The sequence below is a fragment of the Nyctereutes procyonoides genome, unplaced genomic scaffold (assembly GCF_905146905.1).
Source record: "Nyctereutes procyonoides isolate TBG_1078 unplaced genomic scaffold, NYPRO_anot_genome, whole genome shotgun sequence".
Taxonomy (NCBI): Eukaryota; Metazoa; Chordata; class Mammalia; order Carnivora; family Canidae; genus Nyctereutes; species Nyctereutes procyonoides.
In genome coordinates, this window is record NW_026575131.1 from 15,586,075 (window position 1) to 15,600,583 (window position 14,509).

A 14,509-nucleotide genomic window follows, 5' to 3' on the forward strand; every position below is an offset into this window, starting at 1 on the left:
CAAAGTTGAGGAGTTATGGTAAAGACCATATATGACCTGAAAAACTGACAATATTTTTTATTTAGCCCTTTATAGAAAAAAGTTTGCTGAACAATGCTTAGAAGAAAGTCATTGAAAATTATTATTGTAAAAAAGTGTTCTGCTTTCTTTCTATAGTTGTCCCAGTGTCCAGTTACCTTTGAGATGAAGACAGAATTTGGTCATGGAGTCATGAAAGCAAAATATTCCACCCGAAATACAAGTAGTCATGCCTTCTTACCAGGTGCTTACATTTAGGTAACAAATCTACTTAAAATCATTTAACAGAAATTGCAAGGCAAACTTTGAGTTTTTAGAGCCCTCTGGGAATCATTTGTTTGATTCATTGGCTGTTAAACAGATGTCCTCACATTAGAATTTCAGGGTCCATAAAATGTGATAAGAACTAGGAATGCATCTAAAACAGAGACCATTAAAGACCAGCTCTCTTCCTGTGAGTTTCTGTTGGCTCTTCTCTCCTCACTCCCCCACCCCCACCCAGTCCCTTACTTTGTCTCTTTCTTTGTTCATTTTTGCTGCCCAGGTACTCAGTGGAAAAGCTCTCGTCAATTTTCTTATCATTAATTAACTATTAACAATACAAGATTCATGTATTTTATGGTTCAGAAACATTAAATATATATATATATTTAGATTTATTATTAAAACTAGAATTTCTTGTAAGGTAAAATAGGTATTTAGAGGAAGTTTCTACTTAGATGCTAGTTTCAATATAAGCTATTTTTTTTTATATATATATATATTTTTTTATTTATAAATTAATTTTTATTGGTGTTCAATTTACCAACATACAGAATAACACCCAGTGCTCATCCCGTCAAGTGTACCCCTCAGTGCCTGTCACCCATTCACCCCCACCCCCCACCCTCCTCCCCCTTCACCACCCCCAGTTCATTTCCCAGAGTTAGAAGTCTTTATGTTCTGTCTCCCTTTCTGATATTTCTCACACACTTCTTCTCCCTTCCCTTATATTCCCCTTCGCCATTATTCATATTCCCCAAATGAATGAGAACATACACTGTTTGTCCTTCTCCGGTTACTGTGGCCAAGTTCAAAAAGGGTGTTGCCTGAGTTCTCCTCTGGGATTTTGATGGAATCTTGTCTCACATTTAGATCTTTCATCTATTTTGAGTTTATCTTTGTGTATGGTGCAAGAGAGTGGTCCAGTTTCATTCTTCTGCATGTGGATGTCCAATTTTCCCAGCACCATTTATTGAAGAGACTGTCTTTCTTCTAGTGGATCGTCTTTCCTCCTTTATCGTATATTAGTTGAGCATAAAGTTCAGGGTCCACTTCTGGGTTCTCTGTTCTGTTCCATTGATCTATATGTCTGTTTTTGTGCCAGTACCACACTGTCTTGATGAACACAGCTTTGTAGTACAACCTGAAATCTGGCATTGTGATGCCCCCAGATATGGTTTTCTTTTTTTAAAATTCCCCTGGCTGTTTGGGGTCTTTTCTGATTCCACACAAATCTTAAAATAATTTGTTCTAAACAATATAAGCTATTATAAAAATAAATGAGTTCCTGTTGATTTATATTCTTGTTATATGGTAAATACTTTATTAAAACCTATTGCATAGGGACGCCCACGTGGCTCAGTGGTTGAGCTTCTGCCTTCGACTCAGGTTGTCATCCCGGTGTCTTAAGATCAAGTCCCACATCAGGCTCCCTGCATGGATCCTGCTTCTCCTCTCTCTGCTTATGTCTCTGTCTCTCTCTGTGTCTCTCATGAATACATAAATAAAATATTTTTTAAAAACCCTATTGCATAGTATATTATTTAATAAATATGGGGAATTAATGGATATTAAATGAGCTGTTTTAAAAATTTTTTTGTATTTTAAAAGAGAAAAAAATCCTCTTCCCCACTGGCATCACACTTAATCATGTATTTATTTTTATTTGAAACATCTATGTCTGAGAAGTCTATATATGAACTTACACAATAACTAAACTAGAAATTTTTTCATTTATCAAACATTTACTCAAAAGTTACAAAGTTACTTTCTGCAAGTGACTGAGGATACAAAAATTGTTCAAAATTTAAATAATATAATCACTAAAATAGTAATATTGACAGCAATAATTATCAAAATATAGGGGCAGCAGCCAAAATTATATTCAGAGAACTACTTCTGGATTTAAATTTTGTCATTCTTGGGAAACCTGGGTGGCTCATGGTTGAGCATCTGCCTTTGGCTCAGGTCATGATCCTGGAGTCCTGGGATTGAATCCTGCATCAGACTCTGCAGGCAGCTTGCCTATGTCTCTGCCTCTCTCTCTGTGTCACTCATAAATAAATAAAATCTTTAAAAAAATAAATTTTGTCATTCTTAGCGGAATGAAACATAAAGAATTCAGCTCAAGAAGAAAAACAATAAGAAAACAAAATTAAAATAAGGAAGAAAACAGGGGTGCTTGCATGGCTCACCAGGTTGGTCATCTGGCTCTTGGTTTAGGCTTAGGTCATGATCTCATGGGTCCCGAAATCTAGCCCTCAGTGGGCTCTGCTCTCAGCAGGGAGTCTGCTTGAAATTCTGTTCCTCTCCCCCTCCTGCTACTCATGTGCACACAAGCGCACACACTCTTTCTCAAATAAATATTAAAAAAAGAAAAAAGAAAATTAAAAAAAGCAAAGAAAAAGCTAAAAACTACTGGTTTTTTTTTTTAATGAAAAATAGTATTGTTAAATCTAAGTGTTGGATTTTGAGGGATGAAGGGACTCAACACAACACGAATATAAACAGTATAAACAGTAGAAGATGATCTCCAGACCAAATGAATCAATTAAAAAGATAAAAATAAATAAAAGATGGTAAAGAGGATCTAAGAATACATAGAAAGCAGTTAAAAATAAATTATAAGTGAGACTATGCAAATACATGTTGCTCTATGGTAACTTCATTTCAAAAGGCTATATTATTATAGTTTTCAAAGCCACTCAGTTATACCCCCAACTGGTAACTTTACCTACAAATTGTCTTTAAAATTCTTTAAAATATTTTTAAAATAATTTTACATGTATTAACAGGAAGAGAAAGATTCTTCTATCCTGAGATAAAGTAGAAAGCAATCTTCATTTAGATTTTAGCTAGCAGTTGAAATCCAGAGAGCTTGTAGAATCTCTTCGGTGGCTAGTGTTTTTCTATTTTGTTTTGTTTCTCTCTTTTTAACTCTTAAATAGACTTTACGTTTTAGAGGATTTTTAGGTCCACAGAGATCAGAAATTAGAGGGAGTTCTCATATACCCCCCTCCCCACATGCATAGCTTCCCCCACCCCCAATATCCTTGACCAGAATGGAACATTTTTTTTCCAAATTACAAAGCTACACTGACAGATCAGAATCATCCAAAGCCTATAGTTTACTTTAGGCTTAACTCTATGGGTTTTAACAATAGTATCATACAAAATAGTTTTCCTACCCTAAAAATCTTTTGTGCTCTCCCTATTCTTCCTTATTTCTCCCCTAATCCATGACAATTACTGACTTTTTCTGTCTACATAGCTTTACCTTATTTAGAATGTCATATAATTAGAAATATAGTAACTGGCCTTTTCAGATTGGCTTCTTTCACTCACAAATATGCATTTAGGATCCCTTAATGTCTTTGCATAATATTCCATTGTCTAGGTGTAAATTTTATTTATCAATTCGTATACCTATGAATTGGACATCTTGGTTCCTTCTAAATTCTAACAATTATTAATAAAGCTGTTATAAATATCAGAGGGCAGGTTTACTTAGACACAAATTTTCAACTTATTTAGAAAAATAAAAAAGAGTACTATTGTGCAGTATTTTTTAAAGAAATTTAATGGTAACAGGGTAATGGGTATTAAGGAGGGCATATGATGTAATGAGTATTGGGTGTTATATACAAATGATAAGTCACTGAACTCTACCTTGAGATTAATAATACATGATATGTTAATGAATTGAATTTAAAAATAAATAAATAAAATGTATGAATGGTAATTTTTTTTAAAAAAGAATTTAACTGTGAAAACTTTTTTTATAAGACTTGATTTCTCTAGTTTACTATAAATACCAGGGCTCTCAATTATATTATACCCAACCATCTTACATTTACATTGCTTACTTTGGGCATTTGAAATTTAACTACAGTAGCCTAATGGAATTTTATATATCTTCGGCAAGAGAGAGGCATTTTTCATCTAAGAAAGAAAAATATATAAAATATACTTATTTTAATGCACTTCTGATTTTGGGAAACTAGTCTGAGGATCCCTGGGAAAGAAACCTCTGACATTCATTAGGAGTCTTCAGGAGACTGCAGAATATTTTTCTTTAGGGCTCTTTAATGGTGAGATTCATTTTCTGGTCATATTTTCATAAGAGTGAGACAGTGGCTTTACACCTGGTTTTGGCCTGAGTGTTGCAGAAAACAGAAATTTCCTGTCTATTTCATGATTTTGTGAGGAATATATAAACTAAAGGAATATAAAGTATAAGGAATATATAAACTAAATAAAACCTTCACCTGCTACAGATATTAAAAGAAGTTCTGACTTTTTTCATTCTATACTATACTAATATAACTCTGAAAAATAGTCCTAACTTCTAAAATAGTCAAGGTCCAGTTTATCAAAGGGCATTCCTTTAGATGATAGGATGGACTAGACTAATAAATTATGAGGATGTTATTGGAGATATTGCTTTGGAGTCACTCCGTTCCTGGAGATGCCATGCCACTTTGAAAGAATACTTATTTATTTCTACGAAATTGTTGTGGTGGTAGTCTATTTTATACTGGCAGGATCTGTTGACTGAGAGTGTAAGATGTTAAAAAACCAATAATAGAGCTTGTTTAGATAGCACCAAGAGGATGACACGAAGGAAAGAGATACGGTAAAAATTTGGCTTTGCCTCTAGGTAGAAATGCAGCTCCTTGTTGAAAAAAGAGTGACATTTTCTAAGTAACAATTATCTGCACAGCTATGTGTCTTAATGACTAAATTGCATGTGAAAATGGCATACAGATCTATCAGGGAGTATATGCATAGTTAATTATGTCTGAAATAATAAATGTATGATTTTTCATAGGATAAGGTAAACAGCCAATTAAAATAAGATATGATACACACTTTCTCTACTCGTTAGTCAAAGCATAAAACATTTTAACATTGCCTCAATAATTTACTTGTGTTTAGAATAAAGGGAAATGCTTAAAACATTAATAGGGTACTTTACAATCTTGAAGTCAATAAGTTGTTATATGATAGTTATGTAAATAATTCACAACTCCATTCAGCAGAAGAGGACAAAGACTTTTCTGCACAGTGCAAACACTTTTAGCTTTCTCCACTGGGTCAAGCTATCTTCAATGGCTTCTCACAGATGAAGCCTGGAGACATTTTTATGCTAATATTCTACTTACATTTCTCTCCATGGATATATTACTATTATTATAAATATTATTAGCTGAACTTTTACTTACTGTTACTATGATCTGAGCTCTACTCAGGTGCTATGCAAAGGAACAAGTAAATGCTCCGTGATCACACTTAGTCTCGAGCAAAAATAAAATAGAGATTAGCAAAAATAAAATAGGTCTTATATAAAATAGAGTTTAGCAAAAACAAAAAAATTAACAAATAACTTATATGTATATCAGATAAAATTCACTTTCAATATTAAAATTTCAGTAGACTTCATGATTTAGTATGCAAGAGAAATCTTAGTTTTCTAGAATAATTTGACCCAATATAATTCAGATAATAGATTATGTGCCCCAAATGTGTGATACAAGTAAGAGATCAAGAAGGTAAAGGACAGCTATAAATTTTGGGGCTGAGGCAAGATGGCAGAAGAGTTGTGACCTAGTTTCATCTAGTCCCCTGAATTTAGCTAGATAACTATCAAATCATCCTGAACAACTATGAATTCAACCTGAGATGTAAGAAAAGAATGGCTTGAATTCTACAAATGGAAAAGTGACCAGTTTTTATAAGATAGGAGTATGGAAAAGCCAAAACTAAGGGGATATATCAGAAAATAAATGGTAGCAGGAGGGAACCTGCATAAGCCAGCTAAGGGAAAGTAATACAACTCTGGAGTGCAAAATTGGAACCTTTAGAAATCTACTCCAATGAGAGACTTCCCTGCCTGAAAGGTGCTCAGTGGTAAAGTGGGGCAGATGGGAAAGTAGGGTCTCAAGATTCCTGGAATCACAGAAAGCAGAAGTGCCTGAGCCAGCAGAGTTCCCAAGCATTGGAATAGGACAACTGGTTTAGGTCAGTAAGTCCGGGAGAGGTTTCTCAGCTCAGTTGGCCATAAAACTCAGACAATGGCCCCATTCGGTGACCACTGTCCTTGTTTGGGCCCTGCAAAGAACTGGAACACGACAACCCTCTGCCTTTCCCTGGGGAGGGTTGGAGCAGGTGTGCACAAGACTGAGTAAACACTCTCTGTGCAGGGGTCTGTAAAGGACAGAAATGAGGGGATCCTCTTCCTTCTTCTGGGAGGATCATTGTGGGCACACACCATAGGAGTCTTCAGAGTTTCACAGATACAGTGATCCTTCAATTCTGATGCTGGAGGTCCTGAGTGGCTATTTTTATTCTCACCCTCTAAAGAGGCATGAAAAGCCTTCAGGGACAAAAGCCAGAGAACAACCAACTTACACCGAGTCCAGCCCCCTGGCAAGGAGCAGTGCAACTCTGCCCAAGCAAAGACATCTGAGAATCAGCACAGCAGACCCCTCCCCTGGAAGACCAGCTGAAAAAAGAGGTGAACACCAAGTTTACAAACCAAACAAGACTGTAAAACTAAATAGTATTTAGTATTTAGAACTCCAGGTTTTCTCTTAGGATTCATATATCTTTCAGTTTAAATTTTTCAGTTCCTTTTTTTTTCTTGTTTTCCTTTTTGACTAGTTTCTTATTTTTTTAAAAGATTTTATTTATTTATTCATAGACACACAGAGAGAGAGAGGCAGAGACACAGACAGAGGGAGAAGCAGGCTCCATGCAGGGAGCCCGATGTGGGACTCGATCCCGGGTCTCCAGCATCACACCCCAGGCTGCAGGCAGTGCCAAACCACGGTGCCACCAGTCCTGCCCACTAGTTTCTTATTTTATCAACTCTTTGTTTTTAAGTCTTTTCTTAGCTTTCATTTTTTGGATTTACATTTTATAAATATATTCTTCATTTTTGTCTTCATTTCACTGTATTCAATTTTATTTTTGTATATATATTTATATATATAAGTTTTGCATTCTTTACATTTTTGGGACATAGTGTCTTCTAACCCAGACCAAAAGACACTCAGGGCCAAGTGAATCACCCTGTTTTGTCTGTCCTGTGAGATTATATTCTCTCTTTCCCTCATCCATTTCTTTCTGGGCAAAATGACTAAAAGGAGGAATTCACAACAAAAAAAGAAATAAAGGTAATACTCTCTGCCACAGATTTAATTTATATGGATATAAGTAAGATGTCAGGGTTGGAATTCAGGATAACAATTATAAGATTACTAGTTGGGCTTGAGAAAAGCATAAAAAACACTAGAGAAACTCTTAATGCAGAAATGAAATCTAATCAGGCCAAAATTAAAAATACTCTGAGTGCAATCTAAATTGGATGTTCTAATAGCTAGGATAAATGAGGCAGAAGAGAGAGTCAGTGACATAGAAGACAAGTTGATGGAAAGGAAGAAAGCTAGAAAAAGAGAGAAAAACAACTAATGGAACATGAGGGAGGCTGTGAGAAATCAGCAATGCCATAAAGCGAAACAATATTAGAATGATTGGGGCCCCTAAAAGAGAAGAAAGAGAGGGACAGAGGTATACTTGAATGAATCATAGCTGAGAACTTCCCTAATCTGGGGAAGGAAACAGGCATTCAAATCTAAGAGGTAGATCTGACTCCTCTCAAGATCAATAAAAATAGATCAACATCCCGACATATAACAATGAAGCTTACAAATTTCAGAGATAAAGAGAAAATCCTGAAAGCATCTTGAGACAAGAGGCTCTTAACCTACAGGGGTAAGAACATTAGACTGGCAACAGACTTGTCCACAGAGACCTGGCAAGCCAGGGTACTAAATGAGAAAAACCTTTAGCCAAGAATACTTTATCCAGCAACACGGTCATTTGGGATGGAAGAAGAGATAAAGATCTTCTAGAACAGACAGAAACTGAAAGAATATGTGACCACCAGACCATCCCTGCAAGAAATATTAAGGAGGATCCTGTAAGTAAATAGAGAGCCCAAAGTAATATAGACCAAAAGAAACAGAGACAATCTATAGAAACAGGGCTTTAAAAGTAATACAGTGGGACTAAACTCATAACTTTCAATCTTTACTCTGAATGTAAATGGGCTAAATGCTCCAGTCAAAAGACATAGAGTATCAGACTGGATAAAAAAGCAATATCCATCCATATGCTTCTATAAGAGACTCATTTTAGATCTAAAGGCACATTCAGATTGAAAGAGAGGGGATGGACAACCATTTATCATGGTAATGGACCTCAAAAGAAAGTTGGAGTAGCAAGCCTCATATCAGATAAATTATATTTTAAGCTAAAGACTATAGTAAGGGATGAAGAGGGACACTATTTTTACTTAAAGGGTCCTTTAAACAAGAAGATCTAGCAATTATAAATATTTATGCTCCTAACTTGGGAGCAGCCAATTATATGAGCCAATTAGTAACTAAATTAAAGAAACGTACTGATAATCTCCAGAAGAGATTATATATTGGGTCGAAAATCAGATCTCAACTGGCACCAAAAGACTGGGATTATTCCCTGCATATTTTCAGGCCACAGTGCTCTGAAACTTGAACTCAATCACAAGAGGAAAGTTCGAAGGAACGAAAACTCTTGGAGGCTAAAAAGCATCCTACTAAACAATGAATGGATCAGTCAAGAAATTGAAGAAGAATTTAAGTAATGACTGGGTGGCTCAGCAGTTGAGCATCTGCCTTGGACTCAGGGTGTGATTCAGGGTTCTGCAGGGAGCCTACTTCTCCCTCTACCTATGTCTCTGCCTTTGTCTCTGTGTCTCTCATGAATAAATAAATAAAATCTTTAAAGAACGGAATAGAGAATCCAGAAGTGGACCCTCAACTTTATGGTCAACAAATATTCGACAAAGGAGGAAAGACTATCCACTGGAAAAAAAGACAGTCTCTTCAATAAATGGTTCTAGGAAAATTGGACATCCACATGCAGAAGAATGAAACTAGACCACTCTCTTGCACCATACACAAAGATAAACTCAAAATGGATGAAAGATCTAAACGTGAGGCAAGATTCCATCAAAATCCTAGAGGCTAACACAGGCAACAGCCTTTTGAACGTGGCCACAGCAACTTCTTGCAAGATACATCCATGAAGGCAAGAGAAACAAAAGCAAAAATGAACTATTGGGACTTCATTGAGATAAGAAGCTTTTGCACAGCAAAGGATACACTCAACAAAACTAAAAGACACTACAGAATGGGAGAAGATATTTGCAAATGACATATCAGATAAAGAGCTGGTATCCAAGATCTATAAAGAACTTATTAAACTCAACAGCAAAGAAACAAACAATCCAATCATGAAATGGGCAAAAGACATGAACAGAAATCTCACAGAGGAAGACATTAACATGCCAACAAGCACATGAGAAAATGCTCCGCATCACTTGCCATCAGGGCAATACAAATCAAAACCAGAATGAGATACCACCTCACACCAGTGGGAATGGGGAAAATTAACAAGGCAGGAAACCACAAATGTTGGAGAGGATCTGGATAAAGGGGAACCCTCCTGTACCTTTGGTGGGAATGTGAACTGGTGCAGCTACTCTGGAAAACTGTGTGGAGTTTCCTCAAAGACTTAAAAATAGATCTGCCCTACGACCCAGCAATTGCACTGCTGGGGATTTACCCCAAAGATACAGATGCAATGAAACACCAGGACACCTGCACCCTGATGTTTACAGCAGCAATGTCCACAATAGCCAAACTGTGGAAGGAGCCTCGGTGTCCATCGAAAGATGAATGGATAAAGAAGATGTGGTCTATGTATACAATGGAATATTACTCAGCCATTAGAAATGACAAATACCCACCATTTGCTTCAACGTGGATGGAACTGGAGGGTATTATGCTGAGTGAAATAAGTCAATTGGAGAAGGACAAACATTATATGGTCTCATTCATTTGGGGAATATAAAAAATAGTGAAAGGGAATAAAGGGGAAAGGAAAAAAAATGAGTGGGAAAAAGGGAGACAGAACATGAGAGACTCGTAACTCTGGGAAACGAACTGGGGGGGGTGGAAGGGGAGGTGGGCTGGGGGTGGGGGTGACCGGGTCACAGGCACTGAGGGGGGCACTTGATGGGATGAGCACTGGGTGTTATTCTATAGGTTGGCAAATTGAACACCAATAAAAATAAATTTATATAAAAAATCTTTAAAGAAGAATCTTTAAAATTCATGGAGACAAGTGAAAATGAAAACACAATTGTTCAAAACCTTTGGGATACAGCAAAGGCACTCATAAGAAGGAAGTACATGGCAATACAAGCCTTTCTCCAAAAACTAGAAAAATCTCAAATATATAAGCTAACCTTACACCTAAAGGAACTGGAGAAAGAACAGCAAATAAAGCCTCAATCCAGCAAGAGAAGAGAAATGGCAGAGATTAGAGCAGAAATCAATGAAATAGAAACCAAAAGAACAGTAGAACAGATCAACAAAATTAGGAGCTGGTTCTTTGAAAGAATTAATAAGATTGATAAACCCCTATCCAGACTTATCAAAAAGAAAAGAGAAAGGACCCAAATGAATAAAATCATGAAGGAAAAAGGAAAGATCACAACCAACACTGAAGAAATATGAACAATTTTAAGAACATATTATGAGCAACTATATGCCAACAAATTAGGCAGTCTGCAAGAAGTGGATGTATTCCTAGAGATGTATAAACTACCAAAACTGAAACAGGAAGAAATAGAAAACCTGAACAGATCCATAACCAGCAAGGAAATTGAAGCTATAATAAAAATCTCCGAACAAACAAGAGTCCAGTGCCAGATGGCTTCCCAGGGGAATTCTATTGAACATTTAAAGAATAAATAATACCTATTCTTCTGAAGCTGCTTCAAAAATTAGAAATAGAAGGAAAACTTCCAAATTTGTTCTATGAGGCTAGCATTACCTTGATCCCAATACCAGACAAGACTCCACGATAAAGGAGAATTACAAAACATATCCCTGATAAACATGGCTGCCAAAATTCTCACCAAGATACCAACCAATAGGATCCAATAGTACATTAAAAGATTATTCACAATGACCAAGTGGGATTTATTCCTGGGCTGCAAGGGTGGTTCAATATTCACAAATCAATCAGTGTGATACATTACATTAATAAAATAAAGGACAAGAACCATATGATCAACCTTCAACCTTGGCTGCAGCAACTTCTTGCTAGATAAATATCCAAAGGCAAGAAAAACCAAAGCAAAAATGAACTACTGGAACTTCTTCAATATAAAAACTTTCTGCACAGCAAAGGAAACAGTCAACAAAACTGAAAGGCAACCTAAGGAATAGGAGAAGATATTTGCAAATGACATATCCGATAAAGGGCTAATATTCAAGATCTATAAAAAACTTATCAAACTCTGCACCCAAAAAACAAACAATCCAGTCAAGAAGTGGGCAGAAGACAATAAACAGACATTTCTCCAAAGACGACATACAAATGGCCAACAGACACATGAAAAAATGCTCCACATTACTCAGCAACAGGGAAATACAAATCAAAACAACAGTGAGATACCACCTCACACCAGTCAGAATGGGTAAAATTAACAGGACAGGAAACAACAAATATTGGGGAGGATGTGGAGAAAGGGAAATCCTCTTACACTGTTGGTGGGAATGCAAGCTGGTATAGCTACCCTGGAAAACAGTATGGAGGTTCCTCAAGAAGTTAAGAATAGAGCAACCCTATGACCCAGCAATTGTCACTACTAGGTATTTACCCCAAAATATAATATAGCGATCCAAAGGGGCACCTGCACCCCAATGTTCATAGTAGCAACATCCACAATGGCCAAATTGTGAAAGAGCCAAGATGTCCATTGACAGATGAGTGGATAAAGATGTGGTGTAGATAGATAGATAGATAGATAGATAGATAGATAGATAAAGATGTGGTGTGTGTGTATACACACACACACAATGGAATATTGCTCAGCCAACAGTAAGGGTGAATACTTAACATTTACATAAATGTGGATAGAACTGGCGGGTTTTATGCTGAGTGAAATAAGTCAATCAGAGAAAAACAATTATTATGTGGTTTCACTCATATGTGGAATATAAGAAACAGCACAGAGGATAATAGGGTAAGGGAGGGAAAACTGAATGGGAAGTCATCAGAGAAGGAGAAAAAACATGAGAGACTCTTAACTATAGGAAATAAATTATGGGTTCCTGGATGGAAGGTGGTGGAGAGAGGGGTAATTTGGTGACAGCATTAAGGAGAACCTGTGATGTGATGAGCACTGGGTGTTATACACGCCTGATGAATTATTGAACTCTACATATGAAATTAATGATGCACTATATGTTGGCTAATGAATTTAAATTTTTAAAAATCTAAAAGAAAAAAAGAAGAAGGTAAAGAACATAAAAATATTTTCAGTAGAATTCACTTGAGATGCAGGTGTGGATAAAATTTGAAGAAGTGAGGGGAAGAGGGTAAATCATTCCAGGGAGAAGGAATGCATGAAGAAGTACAAGTGAAGACACTATCAGAGAGGAAAGTTTGGAATTCTGCTTTCTGAAAGAAATAGTCCTGAAAAAATCACTGCTTTTGACAAGCTTATAAAGAAGACAAAGTAGACATGGCTCTCTATAGAAGATGGCATATTCTCAAAATGTTGCCTTATGGAACATTTGAATTCCCCATCCTTAATGATCTCATCCCAAATTAATCTTCCTAAAGTTCTAGTTGAATGACTTATTTGGGCTAAACATATGTCCGAATGCTTGAATGAAACAAATTGCTAAAACAAGAAAAAATATTGGATTATATAACAAAGGTGAGATCACCGCCATTTTATTTTGACACTTCCGATTAAGGTAATAAACTAGGAATTATATGTTATATAGAATTACTGTGTGTGTTCTTTGATGGCACTAGGAAAATATAGGGATTTATGTGTTTAAAAAAATCAATGTTGCAGTTAACTTACCAATTTTCCACACTCTTACCATTCCTGAACTCTGATATACATATTTGAAATATATGTTTGCTCTATGAAATTCACCACCATCCTTTAAAAAGTTTATAATAGTTTATTGGTCACATAAGATAAAATGAGGTATACCACTAACCCATTTTTCATCAATAGTGGGTTACATAATGGTGTCCAACTCTATCTAATCTCTTACACCTAAGTGTATGGAGAATTAGAATCTGATACTTGAAAATGCTTCCACTCATCTGGGAAGCCCTTCTCCATCTACAGACTAGAAAGATATCAGAATTTTTGGAGACAGACCATTCAACATTTTCTCCCACCATACCTAAAAATACAGAGTATTCACCATGCACATAAAACTGTAGATACACACGTGATTTTCAAGTGAATGCAGGCTCACTCCCCACCACATTTCTTTGGGACATGATGTTCAAGAGGTGGCAATTAATTCAACAAAACACACAGTTCTTAGGGATGATGAACATCGCAAAAAGAAATGGCTGATTTTTAAAAACTTAAGCACAATGAAATATATCTGTAACTGAAACTTTACACATCAACATTTTAATCTTCCCTCCTTACAGGGAATTTAAAAAATTTAGAGAACCAGAAAAAAATTGCCAAACTGATTGCTATATCTCACTGTACATTATGTAGGTTTATATAGTACCATAATTTTGCAAAGAGCTAATTATTTCAATATACTCATGGTGATTTTTAGCTTTTCTTATTTCTTGTCATTCGTTTTTAATTTGACAAACAAGACAATGTTCCAAAGGTGATATCATTTGAATATTGTTTGTTTGGTCCCAGGCAAATAATAATTTATTAGATTACTCTAAATTTTATATACTGATTAAAAATTACCAAATCAGTAGTGTATCTTTACACCAACAACTTCAAGGTAAGTAGTAAACCCTCACAATAACACGATTGTCATAGCTCTTCCAAATTTGAATAGCTCCATTTCCTTGCTTTTATAAATGTGTTTGTGTTTATGTTAGAAATGATGTTGGAGTGAACTATTTTTATGATTACTGCATGTGTTTTGAAAATATGAAAAATCTAAAAATGTCATTAAAATACTTAAAATATGTCCCCGAAAGGTGAGTTTGAGTATATTACCCACTTAAAGTTTAGAATTTTCAATTGCTTTTGCTTTTCTGAGCACCATAACTTTATTTTCAATATACGCTGTCTATTATTTTCTTAGTATCAGGAGAA